The 22,658-nt window shown below is 31.7% G+C and overlaps 1 pseudogene; it reads left to right on the forward strand.

Annotated features, from left to right (window-relative positions):
• Positions 1–2,249: 2,249 nt before the first annotated feature.
• On the forward strand, positions 2,250–20,801 carry LOC124368290 (annotated as a pseudogene).
• The last annotated feature ends 1,857 nt before the right edge of the window (positions 20,802–22,658 follow it).

Here is a 22,658-nt window from a genome sequence, read left to right on the forward strand (position 1 = left end):
AGATTCCTTAGATGGGATAAATATATAAATTTAACTTTTTATGTATGTTGTTTAACCCTAGGATCAAATTACAAAATTTTGTTCTATTGATTTTCTAAATAATTTGTGAAAAAATAGAATATCCTTTCCTCAAGTCTTTGTCTGAATTTATTTGGGCAAGAAAATATCTCAAATGTGTATCAGAAAACCTAATAAATCTTTAGTATCGTGTACAGTATTTAGGCAAACATTTAAACACGTAGGTAGGCATTGATTATTGTAGAAGCCGCTGAGTTCAATCTCTACAATATGTTTGGGCAATGCTTCCAGTTTGGCAAATTAATGTAGTGTTATTATTAGACTTGCAAATCTTCATTTGTATTCTATTAACAATAACAACACAGGCCTATATTATGAAAAGAGAGGATCCCAAGAATTGAACCCTGTGGTATACAACATTTAAGGTAAGTCCAATTATATTTATAATGTTTCAATTTTTTTTAAAGATTTTTTTATGTATTTTAGATAGGAGAACTTCATGATAAACACAATATAAGGTCTTGGGTAGAATACAGAGTACACATTTCTGTCCTATGTGACCCATCTGAAGCTATAGACTCATTGTCAATCAGGTCCAAAATTGCCCTACTAGTGCTGAAGCTTTTATGAAGCATTTAAAAAGTTAGTTGTGTTCTAAATATTTGGTCAGATGAATTTTTACTACATATTGAATGATTAAAAACCTGTGCAGTAATGCAATTGGGCGGTAGCAAGAATAGTTACTAATTATTCTTTTTTAATAATGGTTTCACTTTTGTTTATTGCAAATTTTCTGGAAATATGTCTTGTGGAAATGATTAGTTTGTAAAATCTCAGAGAAGGTTTTTTTTTAATTTATGGTTTATACTCCTTTATTGACATAAATTGGCATAATGTACCATTCATCAGTTCTTTTTAATTTTTGAAACTGACTAAAAATGTTTAACCTAACAGGAGTGATTTTTGAAAGTTGCTTGTGAATTGGAGTTATGATTTAGATAGTATTATTAAATTTGAATGCATCTGTTTTGTGGTTTGCATATTAATTAGTAGTTTTTGCAACATTAGAAAAAGAATTTGTCAACTATTTATGTAATATAGTTATTGATATTTAATTGCCAATTTCTTTAATAGTATGAACTGGAATTTCAGATTGTAATTTTCTTAATTATATATTATTTATTTTATTAAACTTTTAAGTTTACCTAAGTAACTTTCTTTCTAGTTTTCAGCTTTATTTATGAATATATCAATTTTCATTTTTGTGTAGCTAAATTTAAACAAAAAATCTGCTTGTAAGTTTTTTTGAAATAATAAAAAACTTGATATTCTCATTCTACTTTAATTCCAAATGCAACTGTTTTTGCATTTAGCAGAAATTTTCTTTGAGCCGTCTAGACTTTTGGTCCTGCGCTAATTGAATTTGGAGTTGTTAGAGAATACACTCAATTAAATAAATTAGTAAATTCTATTTGTTGTTTTCTTCATCTGGTCAAATTTAATGTTCAAGTAAACATTTTAATTTTACTTGAAATGTTCAACTTTCGTTTTTGAGTTTTACTTGTATGTTAATGGTTAAAAAAATTACACCTGCGCATAGGACTTAATCAGAAGTGCTTTATGGCCTGATTTACAAACATCTAAAATATGAATATTATTAGTATTTGATACTCTTTTCATATTTGTAAAATTATTCATCAGTATTATCCAAAAAACCCATAGACAAACTTTTTTGAACTGAACATTCTCACTTTTTTGTTTGATATTTATCTGAAAATTCGAAGTGTGACAAAACTGTGTTAAACTTTGATGGATGAATAAATAACTCGCAGCAAGATCATAAAATCATTTACACTTGCAAAGCATCAAAGTAATAAATAATTTATTTTGTTTAAAAACCTCATTATTTAATTAAATAACTAATAGAATCTGTGATTGATAGTAATGTAATCTGGTGGAGTGAATCACTTGGGTTTTACTAGAAGTTGTGTCATATTCTCTGTTGTTATCTGTCTTTATTTAAGTTGTCCTGGTTTAAATTCAATAAGATATCCTCAAAATAAAACAACTTCTTCAAAATTATTTAAATTTTAGTTTTCATTATAAAAAAAATAAATTGTAACAAGAAATATTTCAATTCTGTAAATCTAATGTAAGCAATAGTGAAGATCCGCAACCAAAACATCAAATAAGTAAACCCATCACCTGGGAGGTAACCCATGCGTTTATGATAAGCTTATCACAAAGATAAGATACACACCTTTCAAACGTTCAGTGACTAAATGAAGTCAGTGGACGTGATAGTATGTCATATTGAGTATTTCAGGTCAGGATTATTTCACAACTTGCAGGTATGTTTATTTTATGATTACAACATGCCTTTGCTTCTACCGTTATTATGTTTTTGAAAATATGTATTTATTCATCGAATAGTGCCTCATGTCAATATGGAGCTGATTGTTAATAATATCATTGACACAGATGATAAAGAGTTGAGTGGTGTACTTGTTTCAATAGTATATTTGGCAGCAAATTGTAGACAAAGCAATGAGCTGTGAAAGGGTTCTTAACTGGAAATGAAATACACCAGAGTTTAGTACTGAAACTGCTCCTACTTTGTTTCTTTGGACATTACTTATCAATTATTCTAATTCATCTTCAGGGCCTATAAGTAAAACTAGAAGTGCTTATTATTTTCTTGTTTAAACATAAGCCTTTTAGGAGTATGCAATGTGTCTCATAACAGGGTTTGCTGAGGTTGCGTGCAAAATTTCAAGCTTGCTTAATTCTTGAAATGTTCTCTGGACAGACAGATAATCGTAAAGAAAAGAAAATTTCATAGTCCCCAGACAGACAAAAGAGGAATTTGGCCAGTCTATTGAGTGACAGGCTTCAATGATGCTAAGCCAAATCCATGGATGGGATTGCACCATCATAGAACTGGATGTTGCCTGTATAGAAATGAAGCTTGATACAAAATTTCAGTCTGTAGGTTCGTTTCTTCCGAGATATCTCGTGGACAGACAGACAAACATGGAATTATTCAGCCCCTCCGTTAATGCTCAGCCTATCAAGGAGAAAGTACTTTAAAGATGTGAAGAAAACAAATTGTGGGGTTCAATGGAATAATTATCTCTAATACACAACAGAATAAATATCCCCTATGATACCACATGTCTCAACCACTAGGCTGTAAGCATGATACAACAAAAATGAATCTGTAGTTAAATAGAGAACTTCTATGCTATTTTGTTTTTATCTTCAGAAATCTGTATTTTCTTAGCAGGGGTATTCAATATCAGTATGTTTTTCATCTACAAATGACTCTTTACTATTGTAGGAGGAATGATTTGGGTGTAATTTCATGCTTAAGTTTCCTATCACATGTTCATTGACCACTTGTAAATCAGAGGATTGGAGGGTATCCTATGTTGTTTGTGGCCTTAAGATTTCTTTGCTTGATTGATTTTCTTCACAAAATTCCAGCTGTTCTTCATCTTCTGCCTGTTTATCATAGTTAAAGCCAAGCAAGGCTAATTCGGTTTGTAAGTTTTGTAATTCCGAACCACTATTTTGGAGATTTTAAGGTAACAGTCGCTGAATTGAAAATGGTGATTTTAACGATGGCTGATACATGGGTGCCAAACTGAAATCCATTAAGTTCGCAGACACATCTTGATTGTTTGTAAATTCAGTGGTTTCATGAATATCAGTTATCTGAAGAGTGTCTTCGGCAGGATCATAATCTTCCTCTCCCGCCTCTGGGATCTCCCTGTCACTGTCATCTTTTTGGATGATCCCAACAGGATCTTCCAAGTGATGTTCTGACATGTTGGTGGGGAAATACCCACTGAACATAAAATGATTAAATTCAAATGAATTTGTAAATAAGTAGAAGTAAATTTACAGGGTATTAAAAGACATCAATAAAAAGGTTACCGAAACAAAACGAATATCAAAAGTCTTCTTTGTCTTAAAATCCTGAACTACAATCTCTTATCCTCATCCCAGATATAGCTGTCACAAGCCACAGCCAGTAGCCAGTAGAGATCATGATAGGGTTTCTCTCAGTAAACATAACTGACTGCAAAGTTAGTTTGGGACAACTTGATCACTTAATGAAAACAATGTCACTTGTGACAATGATTACAAATATCAGAATTTCTGGGATATTTTTTTCAGTTTTACCAATTGTGTTCTCCAGAACCCAAAAAATTTGTGTTTGTATGGTCTTATGTAATATAATGTGGCCCTATGGTAACAGAAATAGCCTGCTTAGTTTATAATTTATTCAAATTACTCTTCGTACAGAGATAGTACTTACATAAAAAGATTGTGTAAGTTCATTAGCCACTCACTATCAACGAATAAAGAGTTTCGATAGTGACCATATTTGTGTTAGTTTTGTATTCCAAATGTTTCATAACATAGATCACAAAAAAAAATCTGTTTTAGAAATTTTAAGCAATTAAAAACAACTTTTAATACTTACACTTTTTATATCTTCTAATGTTTGAAGATATCAATCGTTCAAAGTTTGAAAAGAACGGTTATACAATATTTATTAGGCATCTTGGAGTAAATAGAATGTGTTGGAATTTCCAACAATGTTATATGTACACAAAATATGTCGTAAAAAGTTTTGAGGAGTATACAACATTGACTCATTCCAAATGAATAAACTTCAAAATGATTTCTAATCGGTTGCAACCAAACTAAGTCAACGTTTTTAGAAATCACTTTGAATGCTTACCCAAAACGATTTTAATCTTGCAAGATTTCAAAATGATGATGACTTTATATGTTATAAAATGTTACTAATGAAACATGCCAATCATTAAAGTCGTAATACTGTCGGTATTGTACAAAGTTAGTCTTCATAACTAATAATGCATCTCCAGTTTCGTATTTCAATATGACAGCCATAAATGAAATAAACCTTTCTGTCGGCTGCACTGGAAGGGATACTAACGTTAAAAAACAGAAAAGTGACATTTATCTATGAATTTGTGGTAATTTCAAGAAATTCATGTAAACAAAGAACACTTTTCGAGGGAATAAGAAAGTATTGTACACTACACATTACTGAGATGATTGGCTTGATTTACTGAGTGAGGTGAAGTCAATAAATCAAGGCAATCCTAAAGTTCTTGTCTTCCTATGTGTGTGTCTGTATGTCCCCATAGGTTTGTCCATACATTATCTCAAGAACGGTTTGACGTAAAACGGGGTTAAATAGCATAAAAGTTGACCAATTAAATAGTATGAAAGTTGGGATTTTTTACTTTACAGACTGGGAAGTAGAAACTTTTTGACCAATGTAGGCTGAGAAGCCTACTTTGACTTTTGTATTAACTTAGCCGTAGTATGAATCAAGAGAAAAGTATAAAAAATACCACATTAACATTCATTTCCTGTATTTAATACTCAGAAAATACAAGCATCTTTGATTAATTAATGGCATTACAGTTTTCCATAGTAGAATCGTTTTATGCTCCATGAACATTCACTTTGGTAAGAACTTATACAGTAAGAACAAATACATCTGATTGCTATGTTCCTTTTCAAAAATGCACTTAAGTACATAACAGAGAGAATTTTTTACTGTAATGGTTTTGTTACAAATTTCGGTTCTCATAAATTTATAAAAATTGTATAGTTAGTATCTTTTGTACCTGAATGGTCTTAACTCTGTTTTACGTAAAATTACTTTCACACCTCGGTGATTTAAACATAAAATTCACAACAGTTAGAATATTATAAATCACGAGTTTTCTATAATACAAATGCACTTTCTTCTAAAATTAAATAGTACCTGTTTTTTATAACATCCAATGAAGCTAACGCTGGTGATGTCAAACGAGTACAAAATATGGATGCAACAGGTGAAATCCATATAGCAGAATGCATATTATAATTAAAAATTTGTTAATATATCTCATCTGAAAAGATTGTTGTATCATTTGGTAAATAAACAAGTATACTAACTCTTCCATGTTAATCAGGGCAGCTTATGTTTTTCTGTGTTCGTTGGTAAAACTAATCAAAATATAATATAACAGACTGTCATAGTGTTAGATGTTTAAAATTTTTGTGCAGAGCTTTTACCCTTATACCGATAAGATTTTAATGCAAATTAGTGTTAGTTTGAGGTTTGTGACAACTGTAGTAATGGTCTGTGTTGGCCACTATGCGCCGACATGTCCATTCTATTGGTTGCCTCCAACTGCACTTTTTCGTGGCCCCTACTATAGTTATTAATACAATGCATTTTATTTTTTTTATCCTTATCCTACCAGGCCGCTTGGTCTGTATCGAGGGTCATGTAAAACAGAATAAGGAGAAGAATCGAAACAATACAAGGTCGATGGTAATGATAAAAAATTCTAAGGTCACAGACAGAATTTAAATCTGCGCTTTCTGTAACTCAGATTCAAAGATTGACATCTTAGAGTTGATCATGTGGCCATCAGCTATTCACAAGTAAATTTATGTAGTTAAGTCTTTAGTTACTGTAACTAAAGAAACTTATAACTTTACCATTGTGATAGCCATTGCCACATGGTGTTACGTATAAAGACAATGTGTCAACCAGTCACATACAATCATCTCTTCTTCCATCGAACAGAGTTTAGAGATCAGTCGGCCAGTCTGTTCTTCATGAGAGAGATGGGTCCCAGTCTCATTACTTACTGTGAGATGGCGTGTGAGTGCTATCTCGATGAGGAAAAACCAGGAACTGAAGACAAAAAGTGCTGAGTGGGTTGTCACTCGTCATTTAGATGTAGTTCAGCTAAATTAATCTTGATAAGTTATAATTTAACTTCCTTAATTGAGCTTTAAAACAGGTGATAGGGACAGATCAATTATGACCAGTTTTACTAAAGATTTGTGCAAGCTAAATTATAATAAAATTATAAATTGCACATTCCTGGTTTTCCCACTTCTGATGCTTATGCTCTAACCATAGTTTTTTTTTAGCACTCTAACCTTTCTATAGAAAGTTCAAGTCATAAACAGCAGGATGAGGTCTCTAGCAGTTTTTAATTTTCTTCAGATGCAAACAGCAGTGTCGTAGTCTTAAGACATTATGGCAAACCTTATAAAATGTACAAAAGCCAAAATCGCTCAGCAACTGTGACTGAGCTTGTCCTGAAAGAAGACTCGCTACATCACAAACTGTAGTTATGTCAGGAACAATGCCTTTCAGTTAGGAATTGTTGCATGTATACTTTTGAAATAAACTTAAGAAGGAACCAGTTTTTAAATATTTTTGTGTATAAGAAATAATGTGATTAAATTTTAAAAGTGAGGAATTATTATATTTTTCTTGTGATTTTAGTTTAATGTATATCTACATGCAACATTTATAAATCCAAATGTCTTGACCAGTGGTTAATGGTTTATGTTAAACTAGCAGTTGCCACGACTTCCCACACAATTTCATAGCCTTTGTACATGTATGAGCACTTCTGGTTCAAGTGAATTATATATCCGATACCAATGTTGAGTTTTCCTTGTTGCCACTATCAAGAAAATATATCAAAAAGTGTATGTTTATGGCCATTGTAATTTACTATGGTCTAGTATTATTGTGCTATAGTTGATTTTGCCTTGTTTCCACATATACTCTACATACAAAGGTTTGAAAAGCCTACTTCTGTCAAAAGACAACTAAGATGGGTTTTGTAACTGTCTAAATTTATTCTAGTCACTTTACCTTTGATATCTGCATAACAGTACTAACCAATCACTGCATATTTAAAATTTGCTTAAATGCACAGTTCAAAGTATATTTTTACTAAAACTTTTAATTTTCTTATCTGAATATTTTCTTATTCTATGCTCAACAGCGGTTTCAGAAAAGGTTTAAATAAGAAGTGTTGTTACTATCAAGCTTATATTATATATTGAAAGCTTTTATGTTTTCAAGACTATAAATATAAACAAATTGAAAATGGTGGTTGAATTAGTTAGGGTCTTTCAATTAATAATATTTATTTGCTGTATGTAATGCAACTTTAGAGACCAAGATAGGTTTTTTCATAACTTTAGAGACCAGTGGGGCATAGCCCAGGGGAATTTTTGAAATAAGAATAGACCTATATGTTAACTAGGGAACCTAAGAATGTCTATGTAAAATTTTAGTACAATGGTTCCAGCAGTTTTTGCGTGTTTGAGTGTTGTTTTTGCACACACTCGTGTGCACGCATTCACACACAAACACACAGACACTATTAGCAGTATATATAATAACATAAATGAAATATAAGGTAATTCAGAAACAATAATATTGTTTATAAATACTAAGTATAAACCACAACAAAAACTATAACAATGGAAAACGTAAAAAAACCTATACATAAACAAAACAGCAGTTCATTTACTGCCAATACCCAACAACCATTTTCAGTACAGCTGCAACACAAGGATTAATTAATGTGCAGTAAACACACAACCTTCTGTCAAAATATTTAGCAAACTATACATAAACACCAACATTATAAATAAAATATAACATAATAAAATATTTAAGTACATAGTTTAAAATTAATTAAATATTAATATAACAAACAAATAAATTATAATTTTAAACAAAAATAAACTAAACAATCACCAAATTACAGGAATATAAACTACAAAGGACTATAACAAATTTAACCAACTACAGTACAGTATTAATATTGTTGCAATAAACACATACAAAATCACTAATTTGTATTTTTTCAAAAACACTGTCTTACAAGGAAATTATAAAGCTAGAATAAATACTTAGGTTCTCATTGTAAATCTGGCCTTTCTTCCAAATCACTAACTCATTACTAAAATTTGAAAACAAATATTAAATATATCCACTCCTGCATATCAAAATTCACAGAAATCCAGTAACTGAATAGTTAGCTTATTCCATAATTTCGTAATTACAGTATGCTCTTGAAATTGAAATTTGACTAAGTGCTAAGAGAAGGCAAAGTGTAAGTTGATGTGTATAATGCCACCGTCTGCACTCTACTACTAATGTTTGCTCTGTGATAGGGAAAAGGTGAGAGGTAACCTTAAGGTGACGTTCCACTACCATTGCGCACCAGCAGCTGTCTTATCTCTGACTGTCAGTATCATTCCATCGCCACAGCCACCATGTTGCTTGACAATGAGCTCAACACAGGCATGCTCTGTATCAAGTACATACTCGTCTTCTTCAACTTCCTGTTTGTGGTAAGAAAATAGTTTTTTTTACAATATTTCTTACTCAAAAATTATAATAATTCATGCTCCACATTACAGGGTTATCTTTATATTAGTATAATGAATAGTCAACTTTTGCTGAACTATTATTATTAGAAACTGACCATAACTAGACAATTTATTGTTGAAAAGAACATGAAAATTTTAGATAACGAAAGGAAAGGAGAAAAACTAAACACTAAAGAAGAATTACATATCTATGTAAATTATAATAAAGATTCTCGTAACTTTTTAAATAGCATTCTGAAAAATAATACAAACTGTACCAAACTGTTACCAATTTTTGAAAAAATAAAAATACAGAATACTAATCAAAATTACAACCGAGTCATATAAATTTAAAATGTGTTTAAATGGTCCAAATGGATATGTTAAGTTGTTTATTATTTATTTAGAGGTTAATGTACACTAACGATGATTGAATACGAAAACACATGTATGGTAATAAAACATTTTTTAAAGGGTATTCAATCAAGTTGTTTGCTGAAAAAGTAATTAGTTTTGAAATGTGTTATTCAATTATTATTAATATAGAGATATTTTACAAATAAGGTAATTCAATTAATAAATAAAACACTACTAGTAAAGTAATAATAGTAATGTTAATTTGCCCTCCACTATTTTATTTGATTATTAGCTAAAGAAATAAAATTAACTATACAATGTTGGCAAGACAGTTCTCTTCAGATTAATCATACAAATAAAAATTGTCCTAACGAAAGTGAATCTAGTACACATGTGATCTGTAAGTGTGCCTCTGTATGTTAGTCATATGAGCCAATTAACATAATACGTAAGTGTCAATTTTGAAAGCCATTGAATATGGATGAGCACACATGTATCACGTGCAAACCCTTTCCAGGTTTAAATACTGTCTCAACAAAAACTTCAAGAGTTGTTTATTAGGTACAAACTAGTTTATGAAATTTATCATTATTAAAGAAAAGGAAGTCACATTAATCAAAACTAAATATATATTTAATTATTTAGTCAATAGTCAATGTATATACTTTTAATTTCTGTAAATACAATGCTGATAAATTCTTTTCTCAAAGACGAATGATGAATTTCTTATGGTTCATCATTAAACAAATCAAATGATCTATAATAAAATAACTAAACCAAGATTCACTATTTAAATAAATTGATTTATTGGAGTATTGCAGGGGACCCAACAAAATATAACAAAAATCTTATCAACCTGCCCAACAAAGTAAAATCACATGAGTTACATGTTAATGTGTCTAATGATACAATGTCATATGATTGTACTCAGTTTATTTACAAATTTGTTTATTCTGCAATTTTCTTGTTTCCATCATGATTACTCATAACAAAAATATTAAAATGTTACAATTTTAGTTTCCCTATAATTTTTATCCCAAAAATAGAATTCTTCCTTGGACCAAGATGAACCTATTTACCCTTAGCTTGAAGTCTCTAGAACCTTTCTATCGTACAGACAGACAGGCGACAGCAAAATTTTAAGAAGGCTCTGCCGAGTCCTTAATAATATATAAGGTATTCAAAATTAATGACTCAAACTTCACCAATTAATTTTACAGGTCAAAACAAAGTTTTACTTTTTAACTTACATTTATTGCTCCGCAGTGGCAGATTTTACCCATAGGCCCAATAGTTCCAAACATATGGACCACAAATTAGAAAACTGTAATTTCTAACTAGTTTTAACGTAAATGCAGATGTAGAAATGCTGTATGACGTGAATTTTGACATTAAAAGCAAATTCTCATCAAAGAAAGCAAGAAAGGTAAATGTGAAATGTCTTGTACTGTTTACGTTACTACCCAGTAATGATTTTCTCATTGTTTAGTTAATCATATAATAATAAAGTGCATCAGATTCAATATAAATTTCATAAGAATTAAAAATTTATTCTTTATGTCACCTTTTAATAGGACAGATTTCACATAACTTGCAGAAGAGTTTTTTTTGAATGGCAACAAATTTTTTCTGTTACCAAATGGCCGAAGAAAATAAAATCTGTCATTGATGATCTTTTTCATGATTTACATTTTATTAAATGGCTACTATTTTTTATATTATTTATATTTTTAAATATACAAATATCTAAGTATACTTATATATTAAGTATACTAATAGTCCTTCAAGCACAGTCAAAAGAAATAGTTAGATTCTATGACAACTAAAATACTAAGATGATTTATTTTAGAAATACAGGATTTCAACTACATTTGTACAAAAAATCTTTCTTTAGGGCCAAAACTAACATAGTTGTGAATTTGTTTGATTAAAACGAAATGGTATACCAAGCTAGTCAGTCGATAGCCAAGATAACTTATAAGATACATTTTTGTACAAAGTTTGGAACATGTCTAAGTATTTTTGTCAGTTCTTGGTGATCAAATTGTTCTGTTGGGATTTACTTGTAATCAATATTTTTGAAACTATTTGAGATACAACAAAAAGTGTAGAAATTATTATATGCATTCCAAAACACTTTACTTTTTCTTTAGGTCCATAACGGAGTAATGAATGTTTTAAACATGTGAACAGTTGCCATATGGGAAGAGACTGGTGTATCAACATGGCCAACGAACTTAATTGAGACATTTATAAGATAAATCTTTGTACAAAAATGTTACTTGTTTGAACTTTTTTTAGGACACTAAATTGTTTCCTGTGTTATATAACACACACACGTATATAGTGCTCAGTTTCTAGAATTAAAGGTGGTGCAACTGTAATTTCTCAATAGTAGGAGGACAAGGAATATCTACTACGCCTATGAGGTCTCTTCACTTGAAAGTTTTGAAAATATCTGGTCTTAAAACAGAGTTTTTATCCACTTCAGAGGTGCAGGGAAAAAGTATCCCACACATTCCAAAAGTACTTATTTTTCATAGTGAGGTACCAGAATGTTGTTCCAGTGTATTCCACTTAAAATCAATATATATATATATATATATATATATATATATATATATATATATATATATATATATATAGTTCTTGTTCCAAAGTTTACATTTATACTTTTGGGCTCTGAGAATCATCTTCAGTGAAGTTATTAGAAATGTTCTATCAGTTCTACCAAGACAACAATATAGACTAATTTTGTGTACCATTTGGGACCTAATCAATGTCTAGAATATATACTCTCAGCATTCTGTCACAGTGCACATCTTTAGAAACATGCAAAGCAGTATATTATGCCTGTGTATAATCTATTTTACAATACGGAATTGTTGTCTGGGGGTGCACAGAAAAACTAAAAAAATATTGGTTGCACAGAAGAGTATAATTAATAAATATATAATCTAGTTGTAATTGACAGTAACAGGAATATATGTTTATGAAGTCATAAAGTTAGTGTGTGATAGGCCTGCCTTATATATAATGACTTTACCTCCACACATCACTTTAATGCAAGGAACAATACAAAATTTCAGTATCTCCATTATAATCTCACCTTTTTTGAAAAAAGCCCATCATATATGCCTTTAAAATTTTTTAACATAATACCACCCCATATCGCTTGCCTTAATCAAAAACAAATGTTAAAGGCTGTAAAGGGTAAGTTGGTGAATGAGACATATTACTCCTTGGATGAGTACCTGCTTGATAGCTGGAACTAATTCGCTGCACCCTCCTGTTTTTGATATTATAATTTATCTTTTTTATTTATTTGTATTATATTATCTGTTGGCGTATTATATTATAGGCTGTTATAAATCCAGATTGATATACAAAATGTATTTTAGCTTTAGTTAAAAAGGATAGTTTATAAAATTTATGTCTTTAACGATGCACCTGTATTGTGTACCTTGTACCCATATAATACGTAATGTACAAGCAAAGAATGACTAATATAAAAGGGTTAAGATTGCGCCAATTTGGGACTATTTATTTATCTATTCCATATATTATTGTTGGTTCCATAAAGGTAGATCAGGGGGTGTTTGAGTCAAGAAGGGAACATTGCATCCCTGAACACAATTGAATGAAAGTTTCCCATTTTCCTTTTTTGGTGTTTCATTTACACGAAAATGTTTTAAATTTTCAGGTTACAGGGATTTGCCTGATCCTTGTGGGATGGTCGATCAACTATGTTTACTTCGAGTACTCAGAGTTCTTGGACGCTCACTTCTTCTCTCCCGGAGTGCTGATGATCATCATTGGAGTTCTTGTGTTTCTAGTCGCCTCCTTCGGCTGCTGGGGCGCCTACCGGGAGAGCACCTGCATGATCACGATAGTAGGTGCAACCAGCAGTCACTTGTATTATTTATTACATCAAGGATATCATAAATTTGTACAGTACTGCAAAACAAACTTGGTGATTCTGTGAAAAGTTTTAAACATGTTATAAGTTGTATTTTTCTAATGCAGTGTGCAATGCAAGATTTTTACTTTCAACTCTCAGATGATCTACCTATAAAGATAACAGTATTTCTATAGTAACAAACCCAATTAGTTATCAGAGGTTTTTTTTGTTCTCATAAGACAAGAAGCTTATAAATTGCACCTAGTCCTATATGGACTTTTACACTGCTTCCAGAGTGACAGGACATTCAGGATGGGTAAGGTAGGGGGTAGGGGCCACCTCCTATCGAGATCCATGAAGAAGAATTAGGACACTAATCTCAAAGTCATGTCTCCCCAGAAGAAGGGGAGGCCAGCTCTGAACCAGCCCTTCCAGTCAAAGCAGGCAGGGAGTGGCACACCCTTGTTGAGGCTAGCAAGAACCTCTGAGGTTAGGGAACAAACCCCACCAACTCCAACAGTCATCTCCCACAGTAGACTAGAACTATCAAATTGCCCTCGAACCCCAGAATTTCAACATTTGCGGTAGTGATGTGCTGCTCCTGGATATCCATAAGGTTGTCCAGATTTAAGTGACACATCGGTTTTTTTGCTGTGACCCGTGGTAGGTTCAACTGGAAGGTATAAACCAGCCAGAAGTGATCCCTGCTGGGTAGTTATCAGAGGTTACTTCAGAAGTAAATGATTATCCAGCAATAACTTTTGGTCAACTGAAGTTGAATTCACTTTCCGTTGATTAATTTAAAACTGTATTTATATTAAAACTGTTATGTAAACTGATTAACTGGTTTTGTAAAAGACTGCAGTTTTTTTAATATATTTGGACTTTTTCAAATTAAAACATGGTCTATTACTAATTACATCTCTCAAAGTACATTATTATTGCTTATATTACATTTAGTATGAACAAGAGTATAACGATTGATCAGAGTCAAACATATTGATTTAGGTAGTATATAGCTATGGCTCTGGAAGCTGCTGCTGTATGTAAAAAGGGATATTATTTACTAAATGAACCTTAGTTGTGAACTATTTATAGCTTATTAAGTACAGTATCTTATAGCAACATTCATTAAATATTCCATTTAATCGTAAACAGTTTTGTTACTCTACAAGTTTTGTACTAATTAATTCTTCTGTGTCTTTGTTCAGTTGTGTAAAGATTAATTTCAATACTTAAAAGTTTGTTACCAAAAAATAAAAACTTTTATGTATGACATATACTCCTTGAATTTAGACTGATAACTTAAGTCAAGTTGTTGATCGATAATCGTAAATCTTCCACACACCTGTTTACGATCTCAGATTGATTTAATTAGGAGCCTGATGGGTGGCCATGCCGAATTGCAAAGTGACCTCATTATTAGTGTACCTTCTTGCTTGTACACACACTTGAATTCCTCGCATCAGCGATCACCTGAACAATGGGTGGAGATCTGCAATAACGTTTCAACTACATTTTGTAATGCTTCATTGTTTTGCAGCCGTATACATAATGTTTATCATAAATCTTGTGTTGCCATGGGAGTTTGTGTTGGAAGTCTTGGATATCAATTCAGTTTTTAGGATTTGTACAACTGTTTCAAGCTCTTTAGTCAAAGAATGACCATGTGCTGTAGACTTTTGGAACCATTGTTTATACTACAATATTCTTTGTAGGTCTTGCTTTTAAATGACAGTATTGTCTGATTATTAACACTAACTGTAGAAAAACTTTCTTTAATGTATGATGGCTGATTCAGAAGTAGTGATTAGATTGATAATAGGTGGCTTTAAGCTCTAGCTAAAAGGACATACATTTATTCATCTACTATTTAAAACACAACTTGTCATAGGGCTTGTATCCAGACAAGTTAGCCCTACAAGTTGACAAGTTGAGATATGAACTCTTTCAAAGCTTTTTTATATCTCTTCCAAATGGCAGCTGTCCAAGCTGGTAGATTTTAACAAACATACAGTACTTAGTACAGCCATATATTCGATATCTTTGTTCATTGCTTTCCAGTAATAGAACATTCTAGCTAATTGTCTCTTTAGGACTTTTGTTTGTATAACAATAGGGATCAGTGGATAATTACTTTTAAGAATCATGTGATCTTGAATGAAGAAACCTGATTCTTTTATAATTCTTTTATAATTAATGATACACTGAGTTTTGTCTACGTTTAATTTAAGTCCATGTTTCCAAGTCCAGTGAGTCAAGGTATCAATATCGGAATTCATGAGAGTTTGCATTTATATTATAAACAAGTGGTGGTAAATTTGTAAGTAATCTGCATGTATAGATGCATATAGTGCATCCATGGATGGAGATGTATGTTGATCCTAACTTGCTATGATTTGTAGTTCAGCGTGATGCTGGCCGTAATATTCGTGTTGGAGTTGTCGGCTGGTGTGTCTGCGTACGTGCTACAGGAAGACATTCCCCAACTGTTGGAGCACACCATCACTGAGGCTCTTAATGAATCTGCCTCTCAGAACTCCTCTGCTCGCATGATGGATGTACTGCAGTCTGAGGTAACCTTTTGATGTGTTAAAAAGTAAATTTATTTTTCTACAATAAAAGAATGAAATATTTAAATAATCATTAAATCGAACCATCAAAAAATTAGTGATAAGGCCCATTATACCTTTTTTGACACATGAGCATGACCAAAATGTATTCTGGATGACCCTTGTAGTCAACTGCCTGCTTCAAATTAGCAGCAAAATCTTGCTAACCTATTGCTGACGTGCACATTTCTAAAAAAATAATACCATGTTTGATTTGCAGTTGATTGCTAATCTAAAAGATTCAACTGCATGATTTATAGTTGTAGTACTTGTGCAACTCTTTCCTATCACTTTTGTGATAACACTGCAACATTTAATGACTTTGCCAACATTCCTATTTCACTACCTCATGGCTACTTTGAGCAGATGGCAGCTTTGCCTAAAACTGCTTTTCCCTAAAAAAAGTATTTTTTAATGTTAAAATTTTTTTGGGACTTCATAACACCAAAATTCACTGAGCCAAGTTCAGTGAAAATCAGTTTCTTTGGTCTTTGAAGATGCTGACACAAAATAAATATGAACATTATCTCAAAACTAACTCAACTGTTAATTTTTTAACTTCCAAATGAATATTTTCATTGAACGTTAAAGGTTAATATTTGACAATTATTACAATAGCTGATCTATAATAATTACAAAATACTATACAAACATGTAAAATTGAAAGAACTCTACCTGAATTGTGTTGTTCTTACAGCTCCACTGTTGTGGTGTCAACTCCTACAAGGACTGGGAAGGTATATATCCGGAGACAAACAACTCTATTACGTTGCCGCAGTCCTGCTGTGATCCCCGCTACACTACCTCCGACTCCAGCTGTGGCAAGGTCTACTCCGAAGGCTGCCTGCCCCAGCTGGAGACCTTCATCCGAGAGAGTATTATACTGCTGGCTGGCACTGCCTCAACGATAGCTCTAATACAGGTGAATATTATTTAAGTTGCTAAGAATTGAGCGATATAGCAAAAAATTATATTTAATGTTTTTAAATCAGCTATTGACTGGTTTCTCAAGTATATTTAACCAATTGTGATTGGTTGGCTGAACACTGACCTGTCGCATGAGTTCTACCATTCTCCACTACCATACATCAGTCAGACCATGATCTAGTTGCGTATCTCTTTCCCTTCTAAACGATACTATATTGTATTAAAATATAGTTTACAACAGAAAGAATAGTGTCACCAGTAAAAGGTTTAGTTCCTAAGAAGACTTTCCAATCACTGAATGCAAGAGCATTTACGCAAATAAAAAAGAGAAGTGGGTGTAGCACTGAACATTAGGAAACTCCATGTCTGACTACTTCACAATCCAAGAAGCAACATTGCTGAAATCTCTAATTGGTTGCTTGCAGAACCTCTGAAACCCTGTAAATGCATGACTGCAAGGTTCAAAATCCTAACAAACCTGTTTCAGCAACAACATTCTTAACAACCAACATTTTTAAAAATTGTTTCCTACAAAAATAATAAGTTCTTTCCCTCCCAGCTCTCAAATCAGAAAAATGGAACTGGAAGTTGACCATCTGTAAATAATCAAATCCCATGATCTCAATACCCGATAGACTAACCCACCTAGTACCTTTCCAGTTTAAAAAATATACAATTCTGTTCAGTGCACAACGGCTGGCACTATTTGTATGACAGTGCAAAAATTAGACAGGAGTTTAACTTTCCTTTGCGTTAACTTTGTACTGTCATGTCTTCTCTGAGGAAGCCATTAATAATGTTGAAATAGTAATACAGTATTTACTATGACTAATTAGGTATAACTTTACCAGTGCTTTATAGGTCTTACTACAGCAGCATGCAAAAAAAAAATAGTCCAATGGTGGCTAATGCATCTAAATGCCCTCCTCCCCCCCCCCCCCACTACAACCCACACCCAACATTGTTGCCAGGTTTACATGTAAGGAAAACTTACTGATCTGTCATACAACATCTGTTGCCAAAAAACAGACATCATCAGATATTACCATAAACAAATATACGTCAATTTGATTTCATTTATCTATTTTGCAGACAACGTAAATAAAGCAGACAGTACGTGCTGACAACCATGACATAACGGGGGCAGCTGTTGATCAGCAACAGTATGGCAATACCAGTCTTATATGTCTATTTTGGTGCAGGCTGTTTTAGTTCCATATCAGTGTTTTCAGGTTAACCTGATGCTCTATAAATAGTTAATACTTAACATACAATGCTTTTGCATAAATAAAATGATTGGCCAAATGTGTAAGGTGAATATAATTGTTTTCAGCTGATCGGGTTTCGTTCTCGTGCTCATTGGCCAAGATGATCCGCATGCAGAAGACGGAGAGGGACCGACAGCGGTGGGAGATGAGAGAACAGCTGATCAACAGCTACACTCAAGGCAAGGGCGAGAAGGGTCCTGTCGTCTACATGACCATAACAGATATCAAACCTAGGACATAGTAGATTAGCCATAGTAGTGCTGTGTGCTTTGTGACGTCCGTCAAAGTGACTTTGCTTGAATGAACTGACCATAGTTTCATTTTTATAGTAATATAAAGTGAGATATAATCAAAACCACAAAACTTTCCCAACTTTCAAGTTCAATTATTTTCAGATATTAGTGACAACGCTAATCCTAAGTGTATACATTTTGACGTTTTCGTAAGTTTTTATGTATAATTTGTCTAATTACATAATCAGGTTTGGATTCTTAGTCTGTAAAATGTATATTTAACATTTGTCAATGTAAAACATTAAATAAATCATAGTAGCATTATTTATTGTCGGAGAGAATTTCTAGCTGTTGCCATAACTTAATAATAAAACAAATCACCTGCAACACTGATAGGATAGAAAATTTTCCAACCAATCTCCAATTTACAGGACCCAAAATATTTATTGCAATTACGCTTTAATGTTTCCTATAGTGACCAATCTATGTGTAGGTATAGTGCATAAATGGAATTACAAGTGAACTTACTTCCTGCTAAATTGTATTTTAGCCAATTTTTGTATTGTCAGTAACTGTTTATAATCAGATTTATAAGTTAACATATTAGAAAATGCATTTGTTTTGAGGTACATGACAGTGAAGCATTTTAACATTAGTGAAAATAATTATCAGACATATTTGCATAATCCTCATAAATTAGTATTAGAGAAATTGAAAGATATGCTTCATCACTCTCAAACTTACAATTATTGTTATACTCATTCATTGTCACACTGCTTTATTTCATAATATGTGCAAGCCACAACAGATAGTGTTTTCAATTAATATATAATTAATATTCATATTATACATTCTTTACAGTGGTAACATATAGCCTTCTTAAGGGCATAACACTGTAGTCTTACAATTCATCTATTTTCCATCACAATAGTACATTCCAAGTTGATGTGAAATTGATAAACAAGCTGCCTGAGGAAATTAATGATTCTATAAAATTCAAATCTTGATTAAAATATTTCCTGGTGTCAAGGGCGTTTTACTCCATTGAAGAGTTCATGTTGAGTCCCTGGGACAAAAATTATTGAACAAATATTAAAAAAACTTAGTTCTGTTATACAATTGCATATTTATATCAATGCAAGATGATGTATATAGTAATGGAATGTACCTGATGCATGCATGCAATCTGGTAATTTTTGACGCAATAAAGATTTGTTTTATTAGTTTAGTCTAATTAATTTCTATTTATGTGTAGGAAATTCCCAAAAAAGTATAGAAAGTTCAAGTATTCTTTAACTTAATATTCTATATAAATTTATGTAGAAATAGTTCACCATTTTATATAACATTTTACATAACATTCTAAATTGTATTGATCAAAATTTCTGCACAAATTAAGAAAAAACGAGTTTTGAGACCATTTATTTTTCTAAAATTTATTATGATTACGCCTAGACGCTGAAAAAATGCCTAGATTGTAGGCTTAAATTTAAAGATGTATTTTCTTCTAGAAGAGCTTATCCTGGTGTAGCAGCCATAATAAGCCTCTCTTCATCACTGGAAAGGTTATCATTTGGAGTGGGGGAGTTTATTGGCAGGTCACTCATATGTAATGTTGTGCTTTTGTTAAAGGCAATTGAGTTAAAGTCATCTTGAGCTTATTTTAGGGATCTACTAAATTTTGTATTTTGTAATTATCGACTAATGGGATTCCATATTTGGGAATATGTTGAGACAAGGTCGTAGGCAGGGTTTTTCTGTAATTCAGCAGTTATATTGGCAAACTTCAAGTTGTCAAAATAGGGATATTGTCATGAGAATACTGTTTCTTATAACTTGGTTTGGTTGCAGAGATCTTTAAGCCTGACTTCACCTATATAATATAAGCATTTATCATTCCATTCCATTGTTCATTGCAAGACAACAATCCACACCACATTGTGCCTTGCTAGTGAGACAGTACCTTGCCAAGCACAATGTGAGAAATCTGGAACATCCTCCTTATTTTCCTGCCACCAGCAGATTTTTATTGTTTTACAAATTTAAAAATGACAGGAAACGCTTTGTGCTAACTCAGATGATGTGATTGAAATAATGCGATGATCACCTGAAAGAACTTTTGAAAAATGAATTCTACCAATGTTTTGAAAAAGTTGTGTGAAAGACAGAACAAGTGAGAGATAAAGTGTACTTTGAAGGAAAATAAGGCAAAATCACTGTATTTCAATAAATTGTGATTGACCAACTCCAAGAATTGTTTGACTTTACCTCATATATTTGATAATAAAGTTAGTTGTCGTGACCATTTTTTTATGAAAGTTAATTAGGTTTTTGTAATTGTAGCTTATAGCTGCTTGTTTGTTTGCATACCACTGGTGTAGTATGTGATTATTTGCAGTTATGTCTTTGAAGCTAATAGAGTAGTTTTATGTACAGATTTTTAGTGCTACAGCTTTGATGTGCCAGTCAAAAATCAATTGCTTGCAGCTTTATGGTAAGTTGGTTTTATGTTCGTATTTATTTTATTATTATGGTCAGTTATTACAATATCTGGTTACCAACAAATTCACAGTTCACTCCTAATAATTGAATGATTGCCAACAGAAAAAAGAAACTTGGTGAACCACTAGGGTCAATGTGACCTACTTCATAGCATACCCAATATTCAAAATTTTTAAGTGATGTTCCTCCAAAAGGTAGAGCATTGTAAGTCTTCAAAATTTAAAAAAAATCTTAAATGTTAACAATTGTTTGTGGACACATAATTATAAATTTTTAAAGAAAACAGAAAACCCAAAAATGATGAAACAGTTTTTTTTTTTACACAATTAAACTTATAAAATATTTTTTCCTCACTGTAGAGATCCAACTTCTGTCAACAGATGTTAAACCGAAACCAATGTTAACAATTTTCAGTTTTGGTTTAACATCTGTTGACTGACGATAGCTCTCCACAACAATGCCGAAATATTTCAAGAATTTAGTGTTTCGAAATGGTGTTAACCAAAGAACAGAGGATTACATTTTAAATGTCAACCTTTCATTATGACAGACTTTTTAAAATCTATTTCCAATCTATTTTGAAAGAGACAAACTATGTATGATGAAAAAATTCTTGGCACTGCTAGAACTTTTTATACAAGATAATCACCTTTATAATTCTCCACCTTTTAGAAACAGATTTTAAAACTGTATTATCATTTCTTAGTTGAAGTTAAGAATCTTTATACTAGTATTTATCCTGTGCATGTTACATTTTACAAGTAAATTAACTAATTAAATTACGATTTTAAAATATTTAATAGAAGTTATGAATTTTTTTAATATGCTATTTTTATTCTTACAAAATAATTAAATATAAAGACCATAGGTTTGTGCAAAAATCCTTGTCTTTGTTCAATTATTGTATAACAAAGGGAAGTTACAATTTCAAAACGTTTAGTTGGGACACTCACCATTGAGGGAAATTTTATCATGTAGAATTAGCCAAAATCCAAAGACCACGTAGATACTAAGTACGAGCATAAAGTATTCCTATTATTCTTTTCTGTATGTGAAGAGAGTATATAAAATAAAAGGTGAATTGTTCTATTACATATAACTTTCCAACGTTCAAATCAAGTGCAGAATCAGACAAACAGCTGTTACCACGTCATGATATTGTTTAATAATATAGAACGAATAATTATAAAAGAATCAAGATCAGCTAGAAACAAATTAAATCATTAAAAAGTATTTACCCGAAAATGATATTTAAAATTATGACTATTTCTTGTTTGGTGGTTCAAAAACAGAAACCATCATGGCATGGAATGTTCAAGAAGCTCAAACAAGCAACTAAATACAATACAATAGTGTTATAATAATCTAAAGCAGAATAAATTGTTAATGATACACTAGTTTTTGTGTAATTAAGTACTTCAGATTGTTATATTTATTATTTGAAATTACACTATTTAGACATTATACTTACAGCCTCAGACAGTATTATACATTAAAACTTTGTATTTTCTCAGTTTAGATTTATCCGGAACACCACTTCTCCACATCCAAGTATTTGATATGGTATAATTTTGTGTAAATAACCAATTTGCCACACTATAAATTT

This window comes from Homalodisca vitripennis, chromosome 8 (assembly GCF_021130785.1).
Source record: "Homalodisca vitripennis isolate AUS2020 chromosome 8, UT_GWSS_2.1, whole genome shotgun sequence".
In the NCBI taxonomy this organism is placed as follows: Eukaryota; Metazoa; Arthropoda; class Insecta; order Hemiptera; family Cicadellidae; genus Homalodisca; species Homalodisca vitripennis.